Source organism: Lagopus muta, chromosome Z (assembly GCF_023343835.1).
Source record: "Lagopus muta isolate bLagMut1 chromosome Z, bLagMut1 primary, whole genome shotgun sequence".
NCBI lineage: Eukaryota > Metazoa > Chordata > Aves > Galliformes > Phasianidae > Lagopus > Lagopus muta.
In genome coordinates, this window is record NC_064472.1 from 69,086,527 (window position 1) to 69,102,195 (window position 15,669).

Here is a 15,669-nt window from a genome sequence, read left to right on the forward strand (position 1 = left end):
GCTTTTGCAATTTATGGAATCAGGGGAAGAAGAGTGGCTTCACCTAAGGGACTTTGAATCTTTCTGAATTATGAGTCTCTCTCTGGAGGTTATTTACTTTCACTCTTCATTCACTTCTGTCTTCACTGATATGAAGATGTCAGCAAGAACTGCAAGTGTCCAAATAGTGATAATAAAGTGATTGTGTTATTAGGCTTGTGATAAAAGGCTGTAAGTAAATTTTAGCTTTCCTCAAGATAACTAAATCACTGTAAAGACAAGAACTGGTCAGTAAAAACTGTCAGTAAAACTGGTCAGTAAAAACTGATTCCAAGGACAGAATCTGCAGTGTGTTTTACTATCATTTCTCAGGAGTGTGTTGCTCAGGAGCATTTGTACTGTCTTCCTTGTGTTAAAGGTTCTCCACCCTCATCAAGCCATACATTTGTAATCAATATCCATTGACCAACAAAACCCAACAGTTCTGATCTCGTCATATCCACTACTGATTAAAAAATACTGAATTAACACACTACGAATATTGCTGATCCTAAGTCCATATGCATATCTCTAAATTGAGCATTTTCTTCAACAAGTCAATGGCTCACTGTTTGCCTCCTGATGCATGCAAAACTCTACATATCTGTTTCCCAAAGAATATAAGATGTATGCTACTATCTGAAAGTCAAATGTGCCTTAAAGTATTCTTTATATTCTCTGATTTACATTTTTCTTTTCACAACATTTTGACTTTGGATATTTTAGGTAACCCCACCTCTTGATATTAAATCTAGAAACATATTCTGCAACTGAGTCTTAATATCCTGACACAATTATATAGACTGAAAGTACTGTGCCTAAGACTTTATTTTCTACAAAGTCAGTTATCAATGCTCAAAAAGTGTTTTATTTTTGAGTGCATGCATTTCTTCTCTGCAGGTTGCAGGGGGAGGAACACAGATAGCTCATGGTAGGTGGTCACTACTCAGAAACAATTTTTTTCTACAACTGAATAAAAAGGTGTTTGGATGTGTTGGATGTGTTGGATGGCTGTTCTAAACTAAATTTGCACTGCAGTGTTCGGAGCAGAAAAAGATACTTTAAAATCATATGGATGGCATATTTTTACAGACAGTACAGTCTGAAGTCAAAATTACTGTATGGTTTATTTTTCTGTTTGGAAACCTTCTATACTGAACACTGAATTCCCTGTACTGATAGAGGTGGTTTGTTGTTTGTTTCTTTTTAATGGAGTCATAGTAATAAATATCTTGGACTCGGTCTGTGAATATATCTGAATGTACTGCTTTATTTTTGTATCTCAGTTGTGACAGCCCTTGGCTTTCAATCCGATTGTCTGAGTCACACTGTTACCAAACTCCAAGGAGAGAAAAATGTCAGCCCTACAAACTTAGAAACAACAGGATTACACTCTTCTTTTTATTTGAAGGACACATTTCTCTTTCAACTGTATCACTTTCTTAACATTATATTTGTTCAGAAGAGAGAAGAGAAAAATCTGACAATGCATTCCATTGTGTGTTATATTTAGGAAGACCTACAGCCATACAGCTTGTAACAGATTCCAGAAATACTTACCTTGTGTTAAGAGTCATCGTATTCCATATTAGGAGACCATATGGTTGTTATAAGAGAACATCTTAAAACTCTTGCTGTGGTATACCATTAAAGTGAGACCAGGAGGGGCTATTGAATACAAGCTGTTAAGTAGAGGAGAAGGATGTGTAAATCCTGTTTCTGGGAATAGCATCCAGAAAATTGTAACTTTCTTTTAAGAACTTTAATCGCATCAAGTGTTCAAAATCAGAACCATGGAGATCTACTTACTCCTTGGTGAGTAGAACTGACTGGCAAAGGAGAATATAAAAGCCCTACGTGTAGCCAACTTCCTAGTAGATCAGCATGTGGAGATGCCTGGAAGATTTTGTTGGATTTTGCACAAAACAAATTAAAGGAATTTCACTTCAGGAAAATTTCAAAGTAGTTTAGGTTTGGGCAGACTTTGCAGTTTGCAAGCAATGTACCTCAGGATAGCATTAACCTTAGCGATTACTAATTAAATATTTGTATAAGGCATTATTTTTATGAGGAGGGGAAGGTTTTGAAAGGAGAGAAAATGAGACCAGAAAAATCAAGGGAATTTACAGATTCAAAGCAGAATTTGATAAAAAGGATAGAAATAGACGGGGAATGGGAGAAAATCAGAGTATTTAGTATAATCCAGTCAGCTGTGTACCTATTTCAACAGCCAGGAAGGGGTGTTTTCAAAAAGTTGATGGCAGGGCAGAAGCAGGCATCTCAGACCAAATATCCTTCATCATCTGACATGAAGTAAGTGGAAGTCCTGGTAATTGTCAACTGTTAGACTATTGTTCCTGAAAGCCTGAGTTATACTTCCTTGTCATCTTGGTGGTTTATCTTGACTTTCTACTTCATGGATTTCCCCTTGTGACTCAATATATTTTATCATTGAAGACATAATTGATCACTGATTATTTATCTATTTATTTATTTGTGTAGAATCAATAGCAACACATAGGTTTGGGAGAAAGTACTACAAGAGTTTTTCTGAAAGCTCCTGAAAGCCTTTTTCTGTTCCTTTATGATACATGGAATAAGCTTCAGCTTTTTCAGATTTAATCATTGCTTTGCGTAATACTTTAAACATTAATAGAACAGTAGGATTTACTGCCGATTGGTTTCCCCTTGTGAAACATTCTGGAAGACATGTGAGCTGAAGCCACAAAGTCAGAGCACCAACAAAGTGAGCAATGTATGCAGAAGTGTAACGTTGATGAAGTAGCTGAAAAGAGAAAAAGCAACTGAGCATAGCAGTGGATTTGAAGAACAGTCTTGCAGCAGCACTGACTTAACGTGTCTTGTCATGAGCTTTATAAGCAGAAGCCTCATATATTACAGTGCAGAAAAGATGAAGAATGCACTGTTGAAAAGCACTTTTATAAACAGCATGTTAACATCCAAAAGTAAGGGGATGCTTGTCACATGTTTATCCTAGTGGTTTTGGCAAAGCCTGAAGTCCACTGTTTTGCTTCATATGGCTTTCTGCAATAAAAGAATTCTTAAGAAGTTTTTAAAAGTTATCATATAGTAAACAGAATCTGGAAAGAGTACAATCTCTTTAATGCTTTCTTAGGTTAACTGTCATCTGCCACTCTCAGATATATGTCAAGTGGCATGACACCTAGAAAAACTGAGATGAGAGCTGAACACAGATCTTTGGGATTTTCATGATCTTTTACTGTGTAGAAAGAAGAACTTTATATTTTCTCTAGCACTTGACTTGCTGCTGCTGTTGTAACGTTACCCATATCTCAGTGTTGTAGTTTTATAGTTTCCTTTTGAAGATGATAAAGACAGCTTTGGGATTTACTTATGCAGGTCTTGACTGTATTTTTGTTTCCTTTTTTCTTTTTCTTTTTTTCTTTTCCTCTTAACTGGCTTCCTCTAACATGATTCACATAATCTTCCTGAAGCAACAAGTAATTAGAAACAAAGACTTAGCATTCCTCAGCTTGAGGTCTCTGGAGCCTACATATGATAACAGTGTGAACATAAGCTTGGCAAATTTGATTATGGGTTTTGGTGTGTATGCCAAATTACATCCTTAAAGTCTCATGTGGTCACCAGCAGCAGTGGATGCAGATGGTTAGGGTATCTTTGAGTGATCGGCCCTGTGGTGTACATGTCACATGCTCTGTAGCCTCACACAATTTAAGGTGACTATATGGAAAGGAAGATATATGCTCACCAACAGAATTAATAATAGAAGTGAAATAAAAGTTTGGAATTCCCAGGTAATTTCTGCACAAAAAGAATTACTGCTGAATCATTATTTTACATGGTCTATGAGCATACACCATAGAAGAAGGCTCTTGTAATTGAAATGAATGCAGTATGTAAATCCTTTAGCTTAAAGTCAGGTCTGCAATACACAGAATAGTGCACTTTTGTTCCTGCAGTAAGAATAGCCATGAAATGTTAGTGATGCTGATAAACAGCCATTTTTTACAAACAAACAAACAAAAAACAACAGAAGACAATTTTTTGGAGGGAGATTGTTGTTGTGGGTTTTTTTTTTGTTTGTTTTTGTTTTTGTTTTTGATTAAAAAAGTGATTTTCCCTACTACAGCCTGCTGTAGCATAACAGCATCACACAGCATTCACGTAAATGCAGGTGCAAGGAGTGTTCGAGTTCTTCTTCATGGTTCCAGCAGGCTCCATCTTTAGTAGCTCGACTCTGAAAAACAGTGTGAATAGGGGGTAAAAGTTAACTTTGTAATCAAACAAGAACATTAATCTAATATCATAATCTGACATTTCCTAAGTTTCGGTTATCAGAGAAAGCCTGTGGTGAGAGGAACTGTCAGAAAACAAGGAATAGAGATGTGCCAAGGAGTGCCGGAGGAGATATGGTGGCCGTTTATACTTTGAATAACTGAATCAAAGAATAGCTTGGGTTGGAAGGGACCTCAAAGATCATTTAGTGCCAATCCTCCTGCCATGGACGGGATTATCACCTACCAGATCAGGTGCTACATCAGGCTGCCCAGGGCCCCATCCAACGCAGCCTTAAGCACCTGCAGGAATGTGGCACTCACAGTTTCTTTGGGCCGCTTCTCACCGTAAAGCTGTTAATTGCTCAATCCAGTAATTTTAAACCTTGGTCTTCTTCCAGTTTCTCATTTGTATACAGCATGACATAAATTCAATTTTCACTGTTGTGAATGAAAAAAAAGAATAGGTATACCTCAAAATTAGAGTCCTAAACATGTAGAATGCGGTAAGTACCAAATATACAAACACAGTATATGCAAGTATATGCATTAGCACAAGTAACTCCATTTGGGGAACAGAGCAGAGAACCACCCAAAGGCACAGTTATTAAAACAAATTATAATCTTTTGAGGTGTAAATGACACCTTTCCTTTGATGACAGACTACCTTTCCCCTCATTTCCTTTGGTGATCCTCCTTCCCTAGCTACTTCTTCCTATTGAAAATCCTCAGAAATACAGACAAGATGAATTCTCTCATGCAACAATAATGATAGACTTTGATCAGCTCTGGAAGCTGATATTTGGTAGCATCTGGCTACAGTAATTTGGTTGTGCATCATATACAGTTCTACTTTCTCTTCCATATTTAAATGCATCCATTGTCTTACCACAGTTCATTAGTCATACATATTCATAAAATATGTAATGCAGCATAAACTAGTTTACATTGTCAGAGCAAACAAAATATTTGTCATCTTCTCATTTTTAACATGAAAGTATTAAATTGCAGTAACAGATCTTGCATGCATTTAGACTGTAAGATCAGTTAAAGAACAAGCCTGTTTAAAAAATAGAAGAAAACTTAAAACATAGAATCTTTCCATTTGAATCCAAAACGCATATAGACTATTCTTAATTGAAAAGATATGAAGTTTCTTTCAAAGGTAGAACTACCACTGAACACAAAGAATTGATTTAATATTCCAGCTTCCTGATCACATATAAGTATGAAATCCACTTTAGAGAATTTTCAGGATTTTAAAACTGGTCCAGAAACCATGGAAACCACTGAAGGATTCCACTGACATCAGTGTTCGCTAATTCTTTTTTTTTTTCTTTCTCTTTTTCTTTTTTTTGGTTATTTTTCAATCTCAGACCTCCCAAGTTTTGTCAGGTGGATGATAGAAAGTATCTGTTTGAGGACCTGGGACACAACAAATGCATCAGCTGCTACAAAATATGTATTTTTATGTAGCATTCTCAAAGGATGACTTCAACAACAGAAGTATTTTTTTGTTCGCTCACTAAGTAAAATTACTGAGAAACTTAATTTGCTGTTGATTTTGGAGGCAAATCTGCCACTGGGGTTTATTCTGATTTTAATTCTGTTTTTCAACGTCCAGGAGCCAAACACAATTTTAGCAAACGTACGATTTGTAAACAACTTAGAATTAACATCATGGTGGCAATGCTTTTAAATAGTTTTAATAGATCATTTGGCTGGTGTGATTAATGCTCACATTATGCTGAAGTATATGTTGTAAAAGCAATGATTATCCTAGGCCCATTTTTTTTTTTTCTTTTTGTAATTCTGTAATTTAATGCATAATTCTGTAGAAATTTGCCTGTAATGTGGGGTAGTCATTCATTAAACAAACATTATGAGCAAGTTGAAGGTCAAATGTTTTTTGAAAATTGTTATAATAAAATTAGCATGTGTTTGTATCTAGTTCCCCATGATTATTACAAAAATATGAATAAATACGCACAGAAGACAAGAATTACCATTTGAAAATTTCTAACATTGCATGGAGTTAATTTTACACCCTCAGAAATTTTTAAAGCCATTAGTCTGAACTCCGAATTTACTGTGACTACATTCATGAGGGCCTTCGATCTCTGATTAGTACGAATAGAAGTTGTCTTACTTTTTTTACTAGATTACAGAAAGCTTTTCATATTCAGGAAAATAATCAATATTTTAGGCATATCATTTAAGATATTAATACATGTCATAGATAAACCTATCTATTTGTTTGTGCATTATGTACACAATCTGGTTACCTATTCTCTCCATTTTGTTTTGTCTTTTTGTATGGAAGCTGGACTTAATCCCCACTGATGGTTCAGTAAGAAACCTTACTGACTTCAGAGGCCATGGACTAGGATCACGTCGTTCTTTCTTTAGTCCTCATAAATCATAGACCAACTTACACCTCACTTTTTCTGCCTTTAATAATATAACTCTTATTCCTAGATTCTGATCTCTTTCTCATTATTCCATTTTTGCACTCTTAACCTTCATGTGAATTAAACAGTTCAGCTGTTCCTAACTTTTCTTGCTCTGAAAACTAAATGTCACACTTACTTCATTTATGTGTTAGCATTCTCTGAAAATTTACATTGTGTGCTTCATCTGCAGCAGTAGTAAAGTCATAGCCAGAGTGAATTCACGTTGACTACTCCAGAGAGGTTTATTTTCTTCTGCTTGCTTAGAGGTGAAATCCAGAACAAGCTGTTCAATTACCTTCCCTGGAACGGATCTGAGGCTGACTGGCCTGTGGTCTCAGACGTCCTTCTTGCGTTTCTGAGAGCTGCAGTAACACTGCCTTTCCTCCAGTCCTCAGGCAACTCTCCCACCCTCCATGACCTTTTGAAGATGATAGAAAGTGGTTCAGCAATCATTCTGCTGTTTCCTCAGCATTCATGAGTGCATCCCATCTGGATCCATGGATGTGTGTGCAATCAAGTTTACCTAGATGAGTAGATACAAAGTTTTAGAAAGAAAGAAAGCTAAATAAATTTAGTTATTCTTTAAATATATGATACTCTTAATTGTTTTTAAAATACTTTTATTTTTTGAGACTTTTTCCGTTTTTTTTTTTTTTTCTCTAAGGGGATCCATGTGGATGAGGAGATAAATGTGAACTATTAGGAACATCTGAACACTTACTACAGGGCTGACTTTTACAGTCATTGTCACACTGTTACATTGCTAAAACTAAACATTAAGCCTTCCAGCCCCTATGCCCTATGGTCTCCCCAGGTCCAGTCATATCATACAGCATATGGACACAGCCCATGCTGCAGCAGGGAAGAACACAGCAGCAGTGCTGTTTGTCGCTAAGAAATTTACAGCTCTATATTATGGCTTTGAATAACATGAATATAATAAACATGAATTACTTAAATATCTTCAACAGAAACTTACCTTAAACTACTGGATTTTTTCATGTTCCTCCATAAGTAATCCTCCATAATTCTCTTATACAGATTCCACTCATATCCATTTGTAAGATGTATTGTGGGATGCTATTACTCTCTCTTTGTTAGAGCATTTAGATTCAGACATAAGTTAGTATCTTCCTTCAGGTGTTGGGTTGTTGTTTTTTTTTACATTTGCTTTTGTCAGGTTACCTATGTAGAGATAAATGTACCTTTGTCTCATAAACACCATTCTCTAACATTTTTATTCATGTATCTTACTACAGGTATAATATGGTCTCCACTAACTGATTCATTTTTAGAGAAATCACACTAATGATCTAGCCGTGTATCTCATTTTTATAGATTTCCAGTTGAAGAGAAGATGCCTTTCTAACTTGAATTTCTTTTATGTTTTGTGCTGCACTTCTAAAGAATTCTGGTGGCTGACACAAACATAAATCCTCTGGGAGATCATTTCCTAAGAAAGGGAAGATTGTGTGGTGGCACATGTGAAAATGAGTTGGCAGCAGAATTAAGCCCTGAGGAAAAATATGACTGCATCCTGGCTTCAGGAAAGTTTATCACTTGGCAGCCAATAGACTGAATTAAATAAAGTTCAGGTAAGAAGGAACTATGAGCCAGAGTGAATAAAGAAGGTAAAGAAGTTGTTTCAGCTAAAAGAGAAAAAGAGGTGTTTTTTTTCATGAACACAGGGAGAACTAACAGGAAGAATGTGTACCTGTGTACACATGTGCATGCTGAGAATGGAAGAAGAACTTGCTAGGCCATCTTTCTAGAAGTAATTCTTCTGCCACCACTGGGTGACTTTTCAAAAATTTTTTTTCTTTCACGTCTCATCTCACTTTCATTGCTGAAAACAACCAAGAGATAACAGGAAAATGGTCTCCCCAAAAGCAAAAAGAACATTTCTGCTTCTCCCTCCACACACACCCCTTCAAATACATATATCCATGTTTGCAGAAAAGAGAAAGTTTCTGGAGAAGGAGAAATAAAGTTTTATTGCTATGTAAGTACAAAAATCCAGTCTGTATTCTTGAAGAAATATCTTTATGAAATGTCTTCTAGCTGGATCTTTTAAGCTTATTATTTTAAAGCTTCTTCTTTTCAAAGATTGTTCTTCACTTTAATGCTGGATTTACTTTTAATAATGTTGGATTTAATTTTTATCATAAAATAAAACGGTATCTCAGAATGAAGTCTGGTCTTTTGGTCTGTGTCTTTCTAGAATGTGATCTATAGATGGAGCTAATCCAGATTCTTACACTTGGGAAAATTCAAGAAACAAATTCTACACTATGAATTTCTGTGGACAAAGAAAGTTATTTTCATAGAAAAGGAGCACACTTCAATCTGATTTTCTTCAGGGCCACATTCCAATAAATAATCTTACATGCAACAAAACCTCACACACTTCTTTCTGCAAACGCAGGCCACACAGAACTGAACTGTTTTTCAGTCCACTTAGAGACACCTCAGCTGCTGCTACTACCAAAGTCCCAAGCCATGTAAAAGTTATAAACACTGTGTTATTCTTATATAGTTGTAGAGATGGAAGGTTTCTTTATTAATAATGAAACACTATTTATGGAAGAAGCTGGCATTGCAAGATTTCTGTTACCTGTTTACACAGATAAGATTTCTTCTTACCTGTGTAAGAAAAGACATCTATTAAATAACTCAGTTTGTTTTAGCCTCCACAGCACAAGCAGTCCATACCTGGTAGGAAAATTTCTCTCTAGAATCCAAGCCAAGGAATTAGACAGAAATGATGGGAAAGGTTGTCCCAGCCTCCCTGTTGCTGTCAATTTTCAAAGGAATAAATAAAAATGAATGCAAACATTTTTCCAATTCGTGATTTACAGTCTACACAGAGAAAATGCTACTCATACTGATTTCCTTCTAGTGGGGAAGTGATGCATTAGTAATCTATTAACATGGAAGGGGCAGCAGGGTTAAGCTGTTCAAACACTGTCATTGATTTCTCTCCTTGTACCACATGCTTAATTCTTCTCACTCAAATGGTGCTAAGTAGCACTTCATAGCAGATAAGTTGTAAAAGTTTGATCCTCTGAGGATATCTCAGAGCCTCTGCTGTTGAAACAGTAATTACAAGGAGGTGAAGTATTTGACTAATCAGCAGCAGGAGTCTGTAGGGGTCCAAAGCTGAATGACAAATGCCAATATTGACTTGTTGGATCAACAAGCCAATATGGTGAAACTGATCTATCATCTTGTCATCAATTCCCCTTGCAGACTCTGAAGCCTGCCAATTAAAAAAAGAAGAAAAAAAAAAAGAGAGAGAAAAAGAAAATAGTAATCACTCAGCAGTGACTGCAAGCACATGATAAATAGCATCCTTAACTTTCCCTCTGTTCAGAACCTGATGTCTTCTGTTCTAATTTGTATGTTTTCCAAGGCTGCTAAGAATTCCAATCTAAACTTAGAGAGAAAAATATCATATGATGCATATGCATTATTTGGATTTGAACCAACATTCATTAAAAGTAGCTAAGTTTAGAGAAGCAGCAGGCAAAATTTGGTAGTAATAGAAATCTAAGTACCACACAGTGGGCTATTCCACTTTTTTTTTTTTTTCTGCTGGAAGAGTTCCTTCCCAGATGTCGTGAGTGCAGGCTCAAATAGAAGACAGTGTGAAGTAAAATTGAATAATTAAGTTACTGTATGATAAAGATGTTAACTGTTTCGAGTTCTTAGCCCTTAATTATATCCCCAATGTCTTTTACATTCACTTATTTTCTTTTTACAAAAAAGTGCCCTGGGACCATCTTACAAGAAAGTAGTTCTTTAAACAACTTGCTCATACTCACTTTAAACACTTGTTCACTCACTTTCTGTTTCAAATCCCCCTCACTGGGTTTATTCTCCAGGTCTGGAAGGGTAGGCATTAGCAACACGAGTGTTTGCAGTAAGATTCTAAATTCAGTACTTCAAATGATGTCTGCTTTCCTCTTCAAAACTATTGGATGGCCTAAAGAGAAAGCATAAAATGAAACAGCAGCATTTGGCACCTGTGATTTTCACAACTAAGTGCATCCTCCCTACCACATCAAGGCTTAGAGGAAGAAGAATTTAAAACAAAGTAAACAAGTCAACTATTTGCAAAGAGAATGTGGGTATTTGGCAATGATACCTTGCAACCAGAAAGGGATGAAAACTGAGCAAAGCCTACTGCTGAGACCTACTTGTGCAGCCGGTGGGAGTTTGCCATTGAAGACTCAGACTGACTCCCTCTCTTCTCTGGCGTATTTTTGGTTCGTTTGGTTTATTATTTTTAATTATACCGTATTATCTTAGAGGTCTTTTCCAACCCTGGTGATTCTATAATTCTGTTTTAACCCTGCAGTAAAATTTTGTAACTTTTCCTTCAGTGGTCTTTTCAATAACATTTTTAAATGTATATCCTCTGTGTGAAGAATGAAGATTTTGTCTCATGAATAAAAAATTAGAATTTAACTTTTGTTATTAGTGTGTACACTGAAGTCAATGCATAGTATTGTCTGTGGGTGTACTTTGAAGTAGTATTTATAGGTTTAACACTATGGACAAACATGAGGATAGGTGATATTTTTAATTCCTTTCTCAATCCCTCTCTTCCTCCTTGTTTTTCTGCTTCCTTGAAGAATAGCTGCTGTCACACTGCTTTTCCCAGTCCTTGTGTCTTTCTGGCTGTTTTAATAAGTGAACACACTATATTCTGTTTGCTTCTTGGGGAGGTAATTGTACAACATTTTTGATGCAATGAAATGAAGAGAGCAGCCTTCTTGAGAGCAACCTTCTTGAGAGCAGCCCTGCAGAGAACGACTTGGGGATCTTGATGGATGAAAAGCTTAACATGAGCCAGCAGTATGCTCTTGCAGCTTGGAAAGCCAATGGTATCCTGGGCTCCATCAGAAGAGGGGTGGCCAGCAGGGACAGGGAGGTGATTGTCCCTCTACTCTGCTCTTGTGAGGCCCCATCTGGAGCACTGTGTCCAGGTCTGGAGCCCCCAGTACAAGAAAGACAGGGAGCTGTTGGAGAGGGTCCAAAGGAGGCCACGAAGATGATCAGGGGACTGGAGCACCTCCCATGAGGTTGGCCTTCCAACCCTGGCCATTCTGTGATTCTGTGAAGAGCCTAATTTAGCAATTAGCAATGAAATAAGCTGTGACTTGCCCTCAAGAGACAGGATGTAGAATTTTACTGATGTGTGTGACAGGACGGGGGCTAGCAGAGTGTTCTAAAGATTTTTTTTCTTTTTCCCAGTTTTCAATAACAATGTGTGGAAAACTAAGCTGCTGTGCTAATTATGTCTTTATCGTTTATGGCAGTGAATAATGCCTCCTCATCACACCTATGAACTGTGCCTAACCTGTTGAGTTACACATCAGACTTCAAAACTGGGGACAACATAAGATAGCTCAGACCTACACCACAGATGATAAACTTTATGGTGGGAATGGCAGGTACACTAAAATTTTGGTGAGTTCAAAGGCCCACTCATTGCTCTGTATGAGTCTTCCTTAATTCTAACACATGTGGCCAGGCCCAGACCATCTTATGGCCATCCCCTGCCCTGCACCATCATAGCAGTAGGTCTGCCTTGCCAGGAGGCCAGGCCTGTCCTCATCACTGCCTGCCCATCACTCACAACAACCATACAGCAGTGTGTGATTGGCACTGCCTAGGCTGAAAATGGAACGCAGGGAGGGAGTTGCAGTACTAACTCAAGTTATGGCAAATAACTTTGCATTTTGGTACACTGGCTGAACACAGTCCTGTGCGCAGTGAAAAATATGCAGCCCCACTTTTCATTGTGATAAAGGAGTCAGAGAATAGGTTTGATGGTTGTTGAAAAAAATCACTAATTTTTTGGTATACTTGTGATTCTGTTTTCAGTTGACATAAAAAAATTGCCTGCGAATTTTTAAATGGAATAGATACAATCAAATACTCAACTCAGTAATTTCATCATGTCTCTTTAGCAGACTTCTGTAAGAGAAAAATATTCCACAGCACACAATAATGCCTTATTCATGTCACTGCTTTTAGGGGTATGTACATTTGAAAACAGCTGTTGTCAAGGATGAAAAATAAGAAGAGTAAAATGTCATCAAAAAACCTTTGATGAACACCTCAGGACTTGTGGACATTGCAACCACTGCCACTGAGGAAGAACCAAAGTGTTAGTTTCAAAAAAACAAGGACAAATATCTCACTGGTTTTATGGTTTTGTTGATTTCTTTTTCATATGTTTTAATTAAAAAACAAACAAACAAACAAACAAACAAAAAAAACTAAAAATCAATGTAAGTTTTGTTATTTGTATGCATTAACTACATTAAGTAATGTCTCCTATTTTACAATGCTTGTCCACGAGGTGAGAGGTGGATGTTGTAGTACGGCAGTACAGGTTGAACATTTCCATAAATACTCTGTCACGTTTTGTTGCAGTGTCAGAGTAGTCAGACATAATGGTGCCCGATATTGAAGTGTGGCTGAAGTAAAGGTGTGCCACTGAATTTCTCCATGTGGAAAAAAATGGCATTTGCTGGCACTTGCTGAACATTTATAGAGATCAACCAGTGGGTGTGAGCACAGTAAGGGGGTGGGTGGTGCATTTCAGCTGTGGTAACAGTGGGTCACCTCTGCTGGTGCAGATTTTATTGAGTGCAGCATGCAGGCTCTTGTTCATTGCTGGTGAAAATGCATAGATGATGGTGGAGACTACGTTATAATGTTTTGTAGCTGAGAATTTTCTCTATCAAACAGTGTTAGTGCACTCTTTGTTTCTGTTGTAGTCTCCACAGAAATAAAAAGGAAGCTTTATTTTTTGGAGTCACCTCTCTAAGTGCAATCCAAGACAATTCCTTGGCACTCAGTGCAGGTCATGCAAGCCATAATGTTGGACAACATGAGCAACTATATTATTTGGAAACAGAGGAGCTGCTCAATTCAAAATGCTGACTTGTCCCTCAATTCTTGTGATCAAACCTGGAGTATGTTGCACCAGAAGCAGGTTTTCTGGTTGTTTTTTCTGTTGTTCTTTTATTATTATGATTGTTATTATTATTTAACTCATTATTATAAAGCAGCGTTACACTGCTATGGATTGTCTTTTAATGAAATGTGCAGTGTGTAGGTTAGATAATTAACTTTGTGCATGATTTGAAAACCTAATATTGTAGCAAATGCATGATTGGTGTTTGTACCCAACTTTTCATGCCCGGATGACAAATTGGGGTGTCACAGTTTGCTAGCATTTTTCTGATAACCGACTCATACCATACATGAAATTAGATTTTCACAGTAAAGAAATAATCATGTTGATAATAGACAAATACATTTAATTTCAACTTAGGGCTTTACCCCTTTTAATCATAATAAAAGCTAATTATTCTGATAGTCCATGTGGCTTTTTATTTTAAAAGATTGAGTGTTTCTACTTGGCATTATTTCTCTGATCTGACTTGCAGATGTGGATTTTAAAAATGTTTTTTGATTGCTTAGCTTTAGAGCTGAAAAAGTAACAATGGATAATTTATTGAATGAGGTTAACATGTTTTTCAGCTCACTGAATATAAATAGAAGAATGCTTTGCTATTTTGACATACAAATAATCTCCTATTCTTGGAGACTAAGACCTTAGCTTCTGACAGACTGAGACTCTTAGAAAGTGAGACACTGCTCATTGCAAACAAAGGTTCAGGTTGAGAAGATCTCACCCTGATGTAGCTCTGACTGCTAAGCAGGGAATGTGTGTACAAGTCCACATAGAAGCTGAAGGCCTGATGTGTTAATTTCAGCCACTTTCAGCCCACCTGGACCTGGAAGGCAGTGGCTGAAGATGGATGTGTACTTGTCCACATACCTTCTTTACACCAGGGAAAAACAGGGGTGGGAAATATCCAAGACATTTAGCGCAGTTTTCTAGGTCTTATTAGTCCCTGATTCTTTGTGCTTAGTGGTGAGTCGTACTCCTCTGTCCTGTCCTTGTAGCTTCCACGGCTTCCACAGTCACGTTGAGAATGGTGTAGCTTTAATAATTTAAAATAAATATGTAACACTCTGCTGTTTTCAACTGAAGACCAGTTGGTGACTGAGAAGTCTCATTGAGGAAAGGTAAAAAATCTATTTTCAGTTCTGCCGGAGTATTATTTCAAGAATAAATTTAAATTCTATGTCCAAACTCTGGAAAAATAAATGAGTAAATAAATAAATAACAGTGGGAATTGTATTCCCAAAAACTCTGTAGCCGTTTTAAAACACTAAGTGATAAATTGGCATTTCTTTTGAATTCTGTACTCACGCTCCTCACCATCCTGGTGAAAAAGCTGGATAAAACTGGAACCGTTAAAAGCATTTGACTTCAACATAATCAAACTTGTTAGCAGGAGATTTTATGCTAAAAAAATGTATTGCATATTTTCCTTCTGAAAAGACAAACAGAATTACATCAAACTTGACTACTACTCTTCATGGGTTAAGACTGGAATGTCTACATTGTGGATGTGTACAATATGAAGTTGATCCCATCTTAAGGTGAACAAGTCTTGTACTTAACCAAAAAAGAAAAAAAAAAGACTAAAAACTGACTTCTACGTTTGACTTTCAAATACGTGTTAACATCATTTCAGCTACTAAAAAAGAGAGAGAGAGGGCACAGAAGGAGCACACATTCAAAAGCAATAAGGATTTTCCTTGTCTGGAAAAAGAAGCAAATCAAACCACAGAAGAGAGTTTCTTATTTTTATATCATTTTCAAAACAACATTGGATAAAAATGCCCTAACACTTTGGTGCTCCTCCAAAATATTTAAAGATTCTCATCATTAATAAATGAGGCTGAGACATTTGATGCTAAAATGACCTAGTCCTTCAAAAATAACATTTTATCATAGCTAAACAGGTCCACATTATTCTGATTTC